Source organism: Glandiceps talaboti, chromosome 4 (genome assembly GCF_964340395.1).
Source record: "Glandiceps talaboti chromosome 4, keGlaTala1.1, whole genome shotgun sequence".
NCBI lineage: Eukaryota > Metazoa > Hemichordata > Enteropneusta > Spengelidae > Glandiceps > Glandiceps talaboti.
In genome coordinates, this window is record NC_135552.1 from 4,275,894 (window position 1) to 4,288,101 (window position 12,208).

The 12,208-nt window shown below is 35.1% G+C and overlaps 1 protein-coding gene across 2 annotated transcripts in view; it reads right to left on the reverse strand.

Annotated features, from left to right (window-relative positions):
* The window catches only part of LOC144433922 (uncharacterized), a 36,903-nt gene that overhangs the window by 21,724 nt on the left and 2,971 nt on the right, over positions 1 to 12,208 (reverse strand). Inside the window, exon 1 of one of the 2 annotated variants that reach the window (XM_078122328.1) lies at positions 1,778 to 1,845. The exons of the other annotated variant lie outside the window; for it this stretch is intronic. The gene's annotated coding sequence lies outside the window, so the exon portion shown is untranslated. Of the gene's footprint in view, positions 1 to 1,777; positions 1,846 to 12,208 lie in introns of those variants that run through there. 2 annotated transcript variants of the gene reach the window in all.

Below are 12,208 nucleotides of genomic sequence, written 5' to 3' on the forward strand. Positions count from 1 at the left end.
TTGATATTTTTTGCAAAACACTTTGAGTCCTTCCAATAGGTTTTCTATTGCCTGACAATAATACCATCTCATCAGTATTTTTCATTTCTGATATATACAGTTTGTAGGGTTTTGTACCTGATGAAAACTTTTCTCGTAACAGTCTGCGTCGATCACCCCGAATTGGTCGTGCAATTTTTTCTGCTGGATCATGTTGCAATTTCCCTTCATATTGAACTGTGCATTCATATAGTTGTCTCATTTCTATTGTAGCAGTTATAGAGCAATATTTAGATTGGCAGTGGCCTTTTGCTTTGAAATAACAACCTTTCGCTGATCTATCTTTCATTTTTGTTACTTTATGGTATTCAAATATTATTGCGCAGAATGGATTTGATTTTTCGAGGCCTTTTTCGATAACTGACTGCCATTCACCCTTTTCAAATGTTCTACCTTTTTGATTTTCTCGTAATTCTTCCCAAATATTTTGCGGAAATTGGAATTTAGCAAATGTTTCTATTTCCCTTTCAAAAGTGTTGTTGTTTATTTTGCATCCAAATATGTGTTGAAGCGTCTTTTCTGAAACATATTCTTTTATTGGCATATTCACAGAACTGGTGTGTTGGTCATGTTGTAGTCCATCATAGTCTTTGTCATTTTGCTGTTCATCATCAACTTCATCCAGGTGTGCATTTATATTATCAAACTGAAGAAAGTTGTTTATGCTGTCGTGATCATGAACAAGTTCACTTTCTATTGCTACCTCATTATCTATATGTTGATCTTCACATTCTCTACTTTTTGTGCATGCGTTGATGTTTGTGCAATCTGTGGACTGAACAGTTGTAACAATGAATTTGTTGTTCTCTGAAGAAGTATTTTTATCCACAGAAATTGAAACATTCTCGGCATTCATTGATGAAGTTGGTATTATTTCAATGTTATCTTTTGGTCCAGAATTTGAAATCTCATTTTGATCTACATGCTCAGCTATCTTACTTGCCAACTGTGATATTTGAAGCTTGATTCCATTCATTTCAAAAAGCGTGTTTCCTTCATTACAATTATTCAGTCCACAGCTAAATCTTATTCCCTTTCCATGTCTGATGTTTCTACTCAAACCGAGGCAGTCATAATGATACCACGAGTTGCATAAATCACATGATATGTATTGTTTTGTCCTGTCATATAGTGAATCACAAACACAGTATTTTTTGGATTTTGGATTTATAATGTTGTCACTACTGAGCCAAGATTCACGTCTGAACTTTTGTGGTGGTTGAGTTTTTCTTGCTGGTCGTGTATAAGTTTTGACATCTGATTTATTTGGATTGCCAGTGTCTTCTGAATTCAGTTCTATGTCTCCCATAATAATATCTTCATCTTTTGGGGGGGTTTTGATTGGCGTTACTTTTTTCTGAAAATTTTGTGCTTGTATTTTTTTTGACGGACTTTTGGATAAAGCGTGCAAGGACTCTATTAGCTGGTGGATGTTACCTCTGTTTTCACGCCATATTTGTTGTAAATATTTGACTGATTTTCCACTCCTTGATGTTGGCCATGCTAGTGACTTTGCAACACTTTTCCAGAAATTAATGTCTTTAAGTTTGGGATACCTTTGATGTGGGGACAATGCCAACCATATTTCTTCTGCTATTGTATTAAATTCCCTAGTTACTTTACGACCTTGAACAAATTTCTTTCCTATAACTTTATTGGTTGGGGCACCCCCAAGTAAACCAGTGAAGCGTTTGTCATCTCTCTGATGTGCTAAAGATGTATAAAAGTTCTGTTTTACCTTACTTCTCCAATGGTGTTCATAATTTCTTTGACAATGTGAAGTTCGATAATTAGAACTTGGCCACTAGTTTTAAATGAAAGAAAAAGAGATTATTAGTAACATCAATTTAAACCAGCTAATATCTCACATTATGAAACACACAGATTATCATGTACATTTGAACACACACGCAAACACACACATACATACATGTACATACATAATACATACATACATACATACATACATACATAGAAATGCATATGGAACTTATAAATCAGTCCATATTAATAGCTGTTAAATCCGACGTTTCGAATAAGTATTCTTTTTCAAAGGAAAAATCGGCGAGATACAGAAATGTTAGGTTAAAACCTGAACATTTCTGAATAATACATACATACATACATACATACATACATATATACATACATACATACATACATACATATATTACACATGCATATCTGGGTATTGCCATTTACAGTTACAGAAGATTCATGTATAATAAACAAAATTTACCTTGTACAAAGAACCATGAATTGGTATCTTCACCATGAATGCAAATAAACCATCTGGCAAACAGATCATAACGTGATGAGACAACAAACTGGTGAATGTACTTTTAAAAGCAGGGGGAGGAGAGGGTCCATTGGCAGGAGATCTGTCTGATCTCTTGCCAACAGGGGGAGGGGAGGGTCTACTGGCATGAGATCTGTTTGATCTCTTGCCAACAGGGGGAGGGGAGGGTCTACTGGCATGAGATCTGTTTGGTCTCTTGCCAATAGGGGGAGGGGAGGGTCCACTGGCAGGTGTTCTGTCCGACCTCTTGCCAACAGGGGGAGGGGAGGGTCCAGTGGCAGGAGATCTGTTTGGTCTCTTGCCAATAGGGGGAGGGGAGGGTCCACTGGCAGGTGTTCTGTCCGACCTCTTGCCAACAGGGGGAGGGGAGGGTCCAGTGGCAGGAGATCTGTCTGATCTCTTGCCAACAGGGGGAGGGGAGAGTCTACTGGCATGAGATCTGTTTGATCTCTTGCCAATTGGGGGAGGGGAGGGTCCACTGGCAGGAGTTCTGTCTGATCTCTTGCCAACAGGGGGAGGGGAGGGTCCACTGGCAGGAGATCTGTCCGATCTATTGCCAACAGGGGGAGGGGAGAGTCTACTGGCATGAGATCTGTTTGATCTCTTGCCAATAGGGGGAGGGGAGGGTCTACTGGCAGGAGATCTGTCCGATCTCTTGCCAACAGGGGGAGGCGAGGGTCCACTGGCAGGAGATCTGTCCGATCTATTGCCAATAGGGGGAGGGGAGGGTCCACTGGCAGGAGATCTGTCCGATCTCTTGCCAACAGGGGGAGGGGAGGGTCCACTGGCAGGAGATATATTTGATCTCTTCCCAATAGAGCGAGGGGAGGGGTCATTAGCATAACATTTATTTAAATCCATGCTTGGCAAGGGTGGGAAGGAACTTAGGTCAGTGTCAATCCTTTGACATGACATTTCCTTCAGTGGGGTTGGTGGTTTTGGTGTACTAACTACACTTGCATAAGATGTCATGCTAGTGTAGGTGATTTCATCTTGGCTGGGACAGGGATGTTGATATGCAACAACGTTTGCATATGACAGCTGTGCATCAGACTCAAATATTGAGTCTGAGGCAGGTGATGCTGTTTTATCACTTGAACAGGTTAAACCTCCAAGTGACATTTCCATGGTCTTCTTAAGGACAAGGTCAGTTAGTCGTAGAGATTTTCCAACAGACCCCTGCAACATTAGATAGGCCCCTGCTTCAATACATGAAAGAAGCCGGGGCACTCCACTTTCATCACTCAGATGAACACCATCTCTGTAAGACCAAAGATGAGTTGAGGTGGTGGGAAAACACATGGTTACATCCAGAAATGTAACATTGTGTTCAACAGCTGCCTTATTAAGCATGTTGTTGTAGATATCTACAACTTCACCCTCAGCATCTATTCTGGGGGGTATGCTTAATATAGCAATCTGAAACAAACAAAAAGAGATGTATTTTTAGCAAAACAAAAGTTAAGAAATAACATTCAAGTATTGAGCTGATATGATTGTCAACTAAATATCAAGTTCTGAAATTCTGTTGAAATCCATGAGACATGTTTTGTACAAAACCAGCATTCATTTAGAGTGCATAATTATATGCTTTTTGATATGAGTAAATCTTTGAATGTATTAAGTGATGTCAAAATTCAAATTATATTATACCAGTATATTGATGGTGTAAATCAGGCTATCTGATTATTCGAGACGTGTCATGTGACTGTGGTATAATGGTGATATACCACAGTGATATACCAGTCAAAGAAAATGTCATTTTAAAATGTTTTTATGCAAAATTTAAATATACGGGTATATTATTATAGCAATAACACACCCCCAGGATGGTGTACCACTCGATTTTGACCAGTTCAACTCCATATACACACTCGCTATCACTTGTGCACATGTGTCATGAATTAGTCAAAATCTTGTGGTATACCATAGCTGGGGGTGTTATATTGCTTAAATACATTATCAACTTTATCATACAGTTATGTTGTCAGTGAACACGGTAAGGTAAACAACAACTAGAAAAAAGGTAATAACATTTTCTCTCTCTTGTTTATCATGAGTGGCAGGTGGTATTGCATCATATTAAAAAATAATGACTTGTTGCCACTGGTAATGTTACATTCTCTATACATATTTACTCTATGTGTATAAAAAATTGAACAATCTAAAATATTGCTTGTCATCCTCGACTAAATTTAAATTACAACATCTACAAAATTGTAACTTTGCATGGATCCTTGAGGAGTTCCTTATTTCTATTGATTAAGTATTGGTCACTTAACCTAAATTTTCACAACAATATCCATAAACTTTAAAATTGATGTAAGTAATTTTCAAATCCAAAATTACATTTGAATAACTTACATGTTCTAAGTTTGTTCCCCAATTTACTGTACTAAAATATATAGACAGAAGAAGTTATTTTTTCACTCGAAAATGCTATAATTGTCAATATACCGATAGTTTTAATTTTCAACTAAGACTCACCATACTGTTGGGAAACTTGTGTTTCACTGTCACCAGCATCTTGTTACAACTCTTTGATTTTTGGTCGAAGCTCTGGCATGCACTGATGTTGTTTGTGCCAACACACACAACCACTACACTAGGTGTCTGTGGTGGGTATGAAAAGCACAGTTCCTTTGCCACGTGATGGAATTGACCACCAGGAGTGCTATTCACCCCAAATGTCATTCCACCACCATGACATTGCAATGGAACTGTACCATTAACTAGTGACCTCACAAGCGAGTCTCCATACACCGCTACAAACTGGAAAAAAAATGTCACTAAATTAATTAATATAAGTTAAAAATGCCCAAAGACCAACCTGAACAATAGTTAGCAGCACACTTTCCCCCTTCAAATTATTTTTGAATATGTAATATCAAATTTAAAAAAAAAAAGAACACCATTGGCATAACCCCCGTTGTAGCACAACTTTCCTATTTATAAAAATAGTAACCCATATTATCCATGCTAGATACAGGTATACTCTTTTGCGGAATGCATATATCTAGTTGCGTATCCAACCCTGTTGTTATATATTTGCATATATTTGCATAAACTTTTTGAATGTTCATTCACTCGTCTATGAACCTGGGCTTTGCAGTATATCAAATTTATTGATCCTTATTGTTATCTTAGCACTATATATGATAATTTGGTTATTGCTATGGGTGTGGCCTTGTTGCATGCTATGCATATTTAATACATTAAAAAAATGTATTCACTTATCTTATCTTAGAATCTGTGTTGTTAACTTTGTGAAAAACACCACCATTTGGCTGTTACCATGGTGTTGTTATGGTTGCTAATGCATATATTTTTTGAATATCTACCGGTATTCACTTGTCTATCAGATAATTTATACAAAAATCACTTTCAGAAACATTTGACAATTTCAGTATAATTTACTATCTACTAATTTAGATATAAATTTTTGACCAAAAATGAACATTATATCCACCGAATTTGCATGTCACTGAATGGACAATCAGATCATGAACACTTCTTAGGATTAACACCCTGAAGAATGTTCCACCCAAATTTCAGTGTAATTTGTTGAATATTTTTGGAATTGTACATTTCTGACCAAAAAGATACATGTTTAGCCCTAATTTGCATAACAATTATGGAACCGTCATACCATGAACAACTCTCAGTATAAACACCCTGAAGAATGTTCCACAAAATTGTCAGCCTAATCGGCTGAGCAGTTTTGCAATTATACAATTTTTACCAAAAACAAACATTCTTAGCCTTAATTGGGGAAATTATTATGTCTCAAAAAAATCTTAATTTATTCACCCCTTAGAATGTTCCTACCAAATGTCTAATAATTTTTGAGTATAGGGTTTTTAATAAAAATAGTGCCAAGAGTCACTATCGCACAACTGAATAAAGTTTAGGCAATAAGTAAGATAAAGTTTATTAATGTAAAACCTATCGCGTAATGTTAAGAATTTGCCAATGAAGAAACATGCTAGTACAAAATGACATCTTTATTTGCCTTAAATTTGCCCTTTTTGATGATGTACTCCAATTTTATTGTTGCTAAGGGCGTGGTCATGGTCATGGTTATATTTTTCCCCATTTCATTATTTGATAATATTCAAAAGGACAAATTGAAAGAAAAACTATGACTATGTTTAAACTACAATGCTAACATAATTATGTCCCCCACCACATATTAAATCAATGTGTCTGGCTTTAACACAGTCAAAGCAAAGGCTATTTTGTAATAATAAAGCTGTTTCTCTGAGACAAAGTTCTTATATACAAGAAACTGTAAATAAGATATTTGACTTTTAGTTTTGTAAATAGGTGAACAGTATTTAAAAATATGTGTGGGGTAGATTTAATCTTATATTAAATCTCATGAGTACAAGAACACTACAAACAGAAAATAAAATTAGATGACAGCTACTTTTATACAATTATGGCTCTGTATGCACTTGGTTCACATACAAAGTATCAACACTAAATTTGGTAAATGACTCTACCAAGGTTCCGTCCCTTCTGCCCTCTTTCTCATAAGTTTGTACATGTACTTTATTACAATACTTCAAATTCTTGTTTTTCTCCAAGAAATGCATTCACCATAGTTTCTAAAAGAACCGCCCTTTACAATATTCACATCAACTTTGCCATTTGCAAATGTCAAACATATAAACTATTCCTCATTTCATTTTATCCCTTTGAACCATGTTTGTATTTCTCATTGTCAATGATTGGAAAATTTTGCAACAGAAATGGGAAAAGGGGCAAGAATTACTTGTGTTCCCATGCAGTCTGTTTTAATTTTGTTTATGAACTTCCACAAATGATTGGAACATTTTTACATACCAATAGTACCAATTGTCGACATAAAGTTGTCTACAGGGTATGACAAAAGGTTTCGTAAGTGGAATTTGTGTGCAATACCCCAGTAATGCCGGAAAATACTATTTAAAACTATTTGAATTGAACACTACCCATATGCATTCTTTCCCTCATATTCAAAAAGAGTTTCTATTGGAAAAGATAATTTTGATTTTGCACTAACAATTTCATAAGTAAAAAAAACTTTTAAAGATGTATGAAAGAATTGTTGACACTTACTGGCTGATCTTCTGCATCTTCTTTAGGCCACAGGGACTTGTTAGTCTTGCCACTAACACCCCTGTTCCATTTCTTCACAGATTTGCGTCTTAACATATTTGTCCACATTTTGAATTGCTCTGTAGTCTAGAAAGTACTAGCTCAGACTGGAAAGAGCTTCACAAATTCCTACTATATATAAGCATGTTCTTGTGTTGTGACAACCCACTCAACAGCCAATCAGAATTCAGATCAAAGATGCAGTGCCATGGAGACCCCAAGTATGGTGTAATCTGATGACATTATCCCCCAAAGCTAGATCATAAATTGAAAGCAGTATCCCCTACATTGATTAAACAAATTAAAATGTATACAAGTATACAATGGTCAAATGTTGAAATGCATTCAGCATAATTGCATAATTGCAACTAAGTAGCAGAAAGTAACAAAAAGATAATAATGTGTACTAATCAAAATGTATAACATTGTTATACACTGTTGTTCTTTGATGACAAAGTATACAATGTTTTATTTAGAAATCAATATCAAAGTATGTGTTTTACCAAAATTTTTCAATACTGTGACGACATCAAAGGTCACCCCAAGTATTTCCTCACTTATCACAGTAATATGCAACATAAACAGGTGTTGTACTCATCAATTCACACTAGACTATCTCATATACCCTATATCAATGTCATGATTCACTTCCTGTAATTTATGAGTTTGTTTTACTTTGGAAATAAAGACATTCTGATTATAGCCCCACTATGAGCAACTCCTCTCTCACTCTATCAACAGTTCCATACATTGCATTGGTTCTACCTCACTGCAACCAGTGTCTTCTAAGTTCTAATTGTGCCAACCCCATTAAGTCAAAGAGATTAAACCTGTCCATGTTTTCTTTTTTAATAGAGTACAGTGCAGGGAGCTAAATTTGTGACAAAATCCTGTTTCTCAATCATGAAGTCAAGTTCATGACAGATTATAATACACTCTACAATATATTTCATAATTTCATCTTTACTATGGACAGTCTTATGATTAATGTATATAGACTTGTCTCCAGGCTATATATTCCCACTTTAAAAAAAATCAAAAGTGGTATCTTTCTAACTCACCCTTATCAGGTTTTATGCCAAATACCTAGTCTGAATCCTGACATTACTATATTTCGATTTGAATGATCTCCATATACAGTATATACAGTATATGGAGATCATTCAAATCAAAATTTAGTAACATCAGGATTCATGACTACCAAATACCCACCTTTTAAAAAATCTGAAAAAAAATTATGGGTATTGACCACGCAAATTTTGAAAAAGACAAAACAAATATTCTGGGCACAGAAATGGGAAAAAAAGTAGTAAAACCACATAACAAAAAAAAAATGAACAATGGACTGTTCAAGTCTATAGTAATGTAGTGTGTGGAAGCCATGTGTAAATAGTCAGACCATTTTGATTGTATAGCTACATTGGAAGATCAATTACACAAATAAACTTGACTTGATGTTGGCAAAACAACAGGGTACCTCTTCCTCAATATAAGTTGGTGAGAAGTCATCCCTGTTAAATACACTACACTGAATAGTTAGTCTTATGTAATCATTGAAAGTACATCTAAATAGTGGAATTGGGATACTTCAATGCTGTTATATTCATTAATAGATATCACTTGGGGGTGGGGGTGGGCAGTATATACCCAGAAAAAGCCTAGTTCTATTTTGTAATACTATGGTACATAAGCTAGTTTAATCAGTGAAATGAAAAAAACAAACAATGAAAAATGGTGAACTTACTTAATTTGAAAGTACACTACTAACAGCAATCATAATTTGTCCACACTTTATTGTTTGTCAATACAGCTGAGAGTGTAAGATTGGAAATTACCCAGAAGTCCATATTGAATGCACAGAGTCGTGTCTGCTGGGTATGAATGACAATAATTATTTCAAACCACCTATGCAGAGTTATAGCTGAGATGCATACTAATAATGTGTACTAGTTGGTTAGAGTGCACACTCAATATTTTTGGAGAAATATTTATTCAAATATCCAATGACTCCCCATCTCTATACATGCCTATGGGTTACATGGTGGAACATGAAAAGTTAAATAATTTCAATAAAGACAATATTTATTCTTCCAGAGATAAATTTAAGTATTCATAGGTAGTATCACTACTACATTCAATATTTGAAATGTGTGCACACCCCATTGTTTGTCAATTACAGCTCCTCGTATTAGATTGGAAATTACCCAGAAGGCCATATTGAGTTCATAAAGTCGTGTCTGCTGGGTATCAATGACAATAATTATTTCAAACCACCCATACAGGGCTATAGCTGAGATGCATACTGATAGTGTGTACTAATTGGTTAGAGTGCACACTCAATATTTTTGGAGAAATATTTATTGAAATATCCACTGACTCCCCATCTCTATACATGCCTATAGGTTACATGGTGGAACATGAAAAGTTTAATAATTTCAATAAAGACAATAATTATTCTTATAGGGATAAATTCAAGTATTAATAGGTTGTATCACTACTACTTACAGCTATAAAAATGTGTGCACACTCTATTGTTTGTCAATTACAGCTGTTAGTATTAGATTGGAAATTACCCAGAAGGCCATATTGAGTTCAAAAAGTCGTGTCTGCTGGGTATCAATGACAATAATTATTTCAAACCACCTATACAGGGCTGTAGCTGAGATGCATACTGATAGTGTGTACTAGTTGGTTAGAATGCACACTCAATATTTTTGGAGAAATATTTATTCAAATATCCACTGACTCCCCATCTCTATACATGCCTATAGGTTACATGGTGGAACATGAAAAGTTTAATAATTTCAATAAAGACAATAATTATTCTTATAGGGATAAATTCAAGTATTCATAGGTAGTATCAGTACTACATTCAATATTTGAAATGTGTGCACACCCCATTGTTTGTCAATTACAGCTCCTCGTATTAGATTGGAAATTACCCAGAAGGCCATATTGAGTTCATAAAGTCGTGTCTGCTGGGTATCAATGACAATAATTATTTCAAACCACCTATACAGGGCTATAGCTGAGATGCATACTGATAATGTGTACTAGTTGGTTAGAGTGCACACTCAATATTTTTGGAGAAATATTTATTGAAATATCCACTGACTCCCCATCTCTATACATGCCTATAGGTTACATGGTGGAACATGAAAAGTTTAATAATTTCAATAAAGACAATAATTATTCTTATAGGGATAAATTCAAGTATTAATAGGTTGTATCACTACTACTTACAGCTATAAAAATGTGTGCACACTCTATTGTTTGTCAATTACAGCTGTTAGTATTAGATTGGAAATTACCCAGAAGGCCATATTGAGTTCAAAAAGTCGTGTCTGCTGGGTATCAATGACAATAATTATTTCAAACCACCTATACAGGGCTATAGCTGAGATGCATACTGATAGTGTGTACTAGTTGGTTAGAATGCACACTCAATATTTTTGGAGAAATATTTATTCAAATATCCACTGACTCCCCATCTCTATACATGCCTATAGGTTACATGGTGGAACATGAAAAGTTTAATAATTTCAATAAAGACAATAATTATTCTTATAGGGATAAATTCAAGTATTCATAGGTAGTATCAGTACTACATTCAATATTTGAAATGTGTGCACACCCCATTGTTTGTCAATTACAGCTCCTCGTATTAGATTGGAAATTACCCAGAAGGCCATATTGAGTTCAAAAAGTCGTGTCTGCTGGGTATCAATGACAATAATTATTTTAAACCACCTATACAGGGCTATAGCTGAGATGCATACTGATAGTGTGTACTAGTTGGTTAGAATGCACACTCAATATTTTTGGAGAAATATTTATTCAAATATCCACTGACTCCCCATCTCTATACATGCCTATAGGTTACATGGTGGAACATGAAAAGTTTAATAATTTCAATAAAGACAATAATTATTCTCATAGGGATAAATTCAAGTATTCATAGGTAGTATCACTACTACATACAGCTATGAAATTGTGTGCACACTCTATTGTTTGTCAATTACAGCTCCTCGTATTAGATTGGAAATTACCCAGAAGGCCATATTGAGTTCATAAAGTCGTGTCTGCTGGGTATCAATGACAATAATTATTTCAAACCACCCATACAGGGCTATAGCTGAGATGCATACTGATAATGTGTACTAGTTGGTTAGAGTGCACACTCAATATTTTTGGAGAAATATTTATTGAAATATCCAATGACTCCCCATCTCTATACATGCCTATAGGTTACATGGTGGAACATGAAAAGTTTAATAATTTCAATAAAGACAATAATTATTCTTATAGGGATAAATTCAAGTATTCATAGGTAGTATCAGTACTACATTCAATATTTGAAATGTGTGCACACCCCATTGTTTGTCAATTACAGCTCCTCGTATTAGATTGGAAATTACCCAGAAGGCCATATTGAGTTCATAAAGTCGTGTCTGCTGGGTATCAATGACAATAATTATTTCAAACCACCTATACAGGGCTATAGCTGAGATGCATACTGATAGTGTGTACTAATTGGTTAGAGTGCACACTCAATATTTTTGGAGAAATATTTATTCAAATATCCAATGACTCCCCATCTCTATACATGCCTATAGGTTACATGGTGGAACATGAAAAGTTTAATAATTTCAATACAGACAATAATTATTCTTATAGGGATAAACTCAAGTATTCATAGGTAGTATCACTACTACATACAGCTATGAA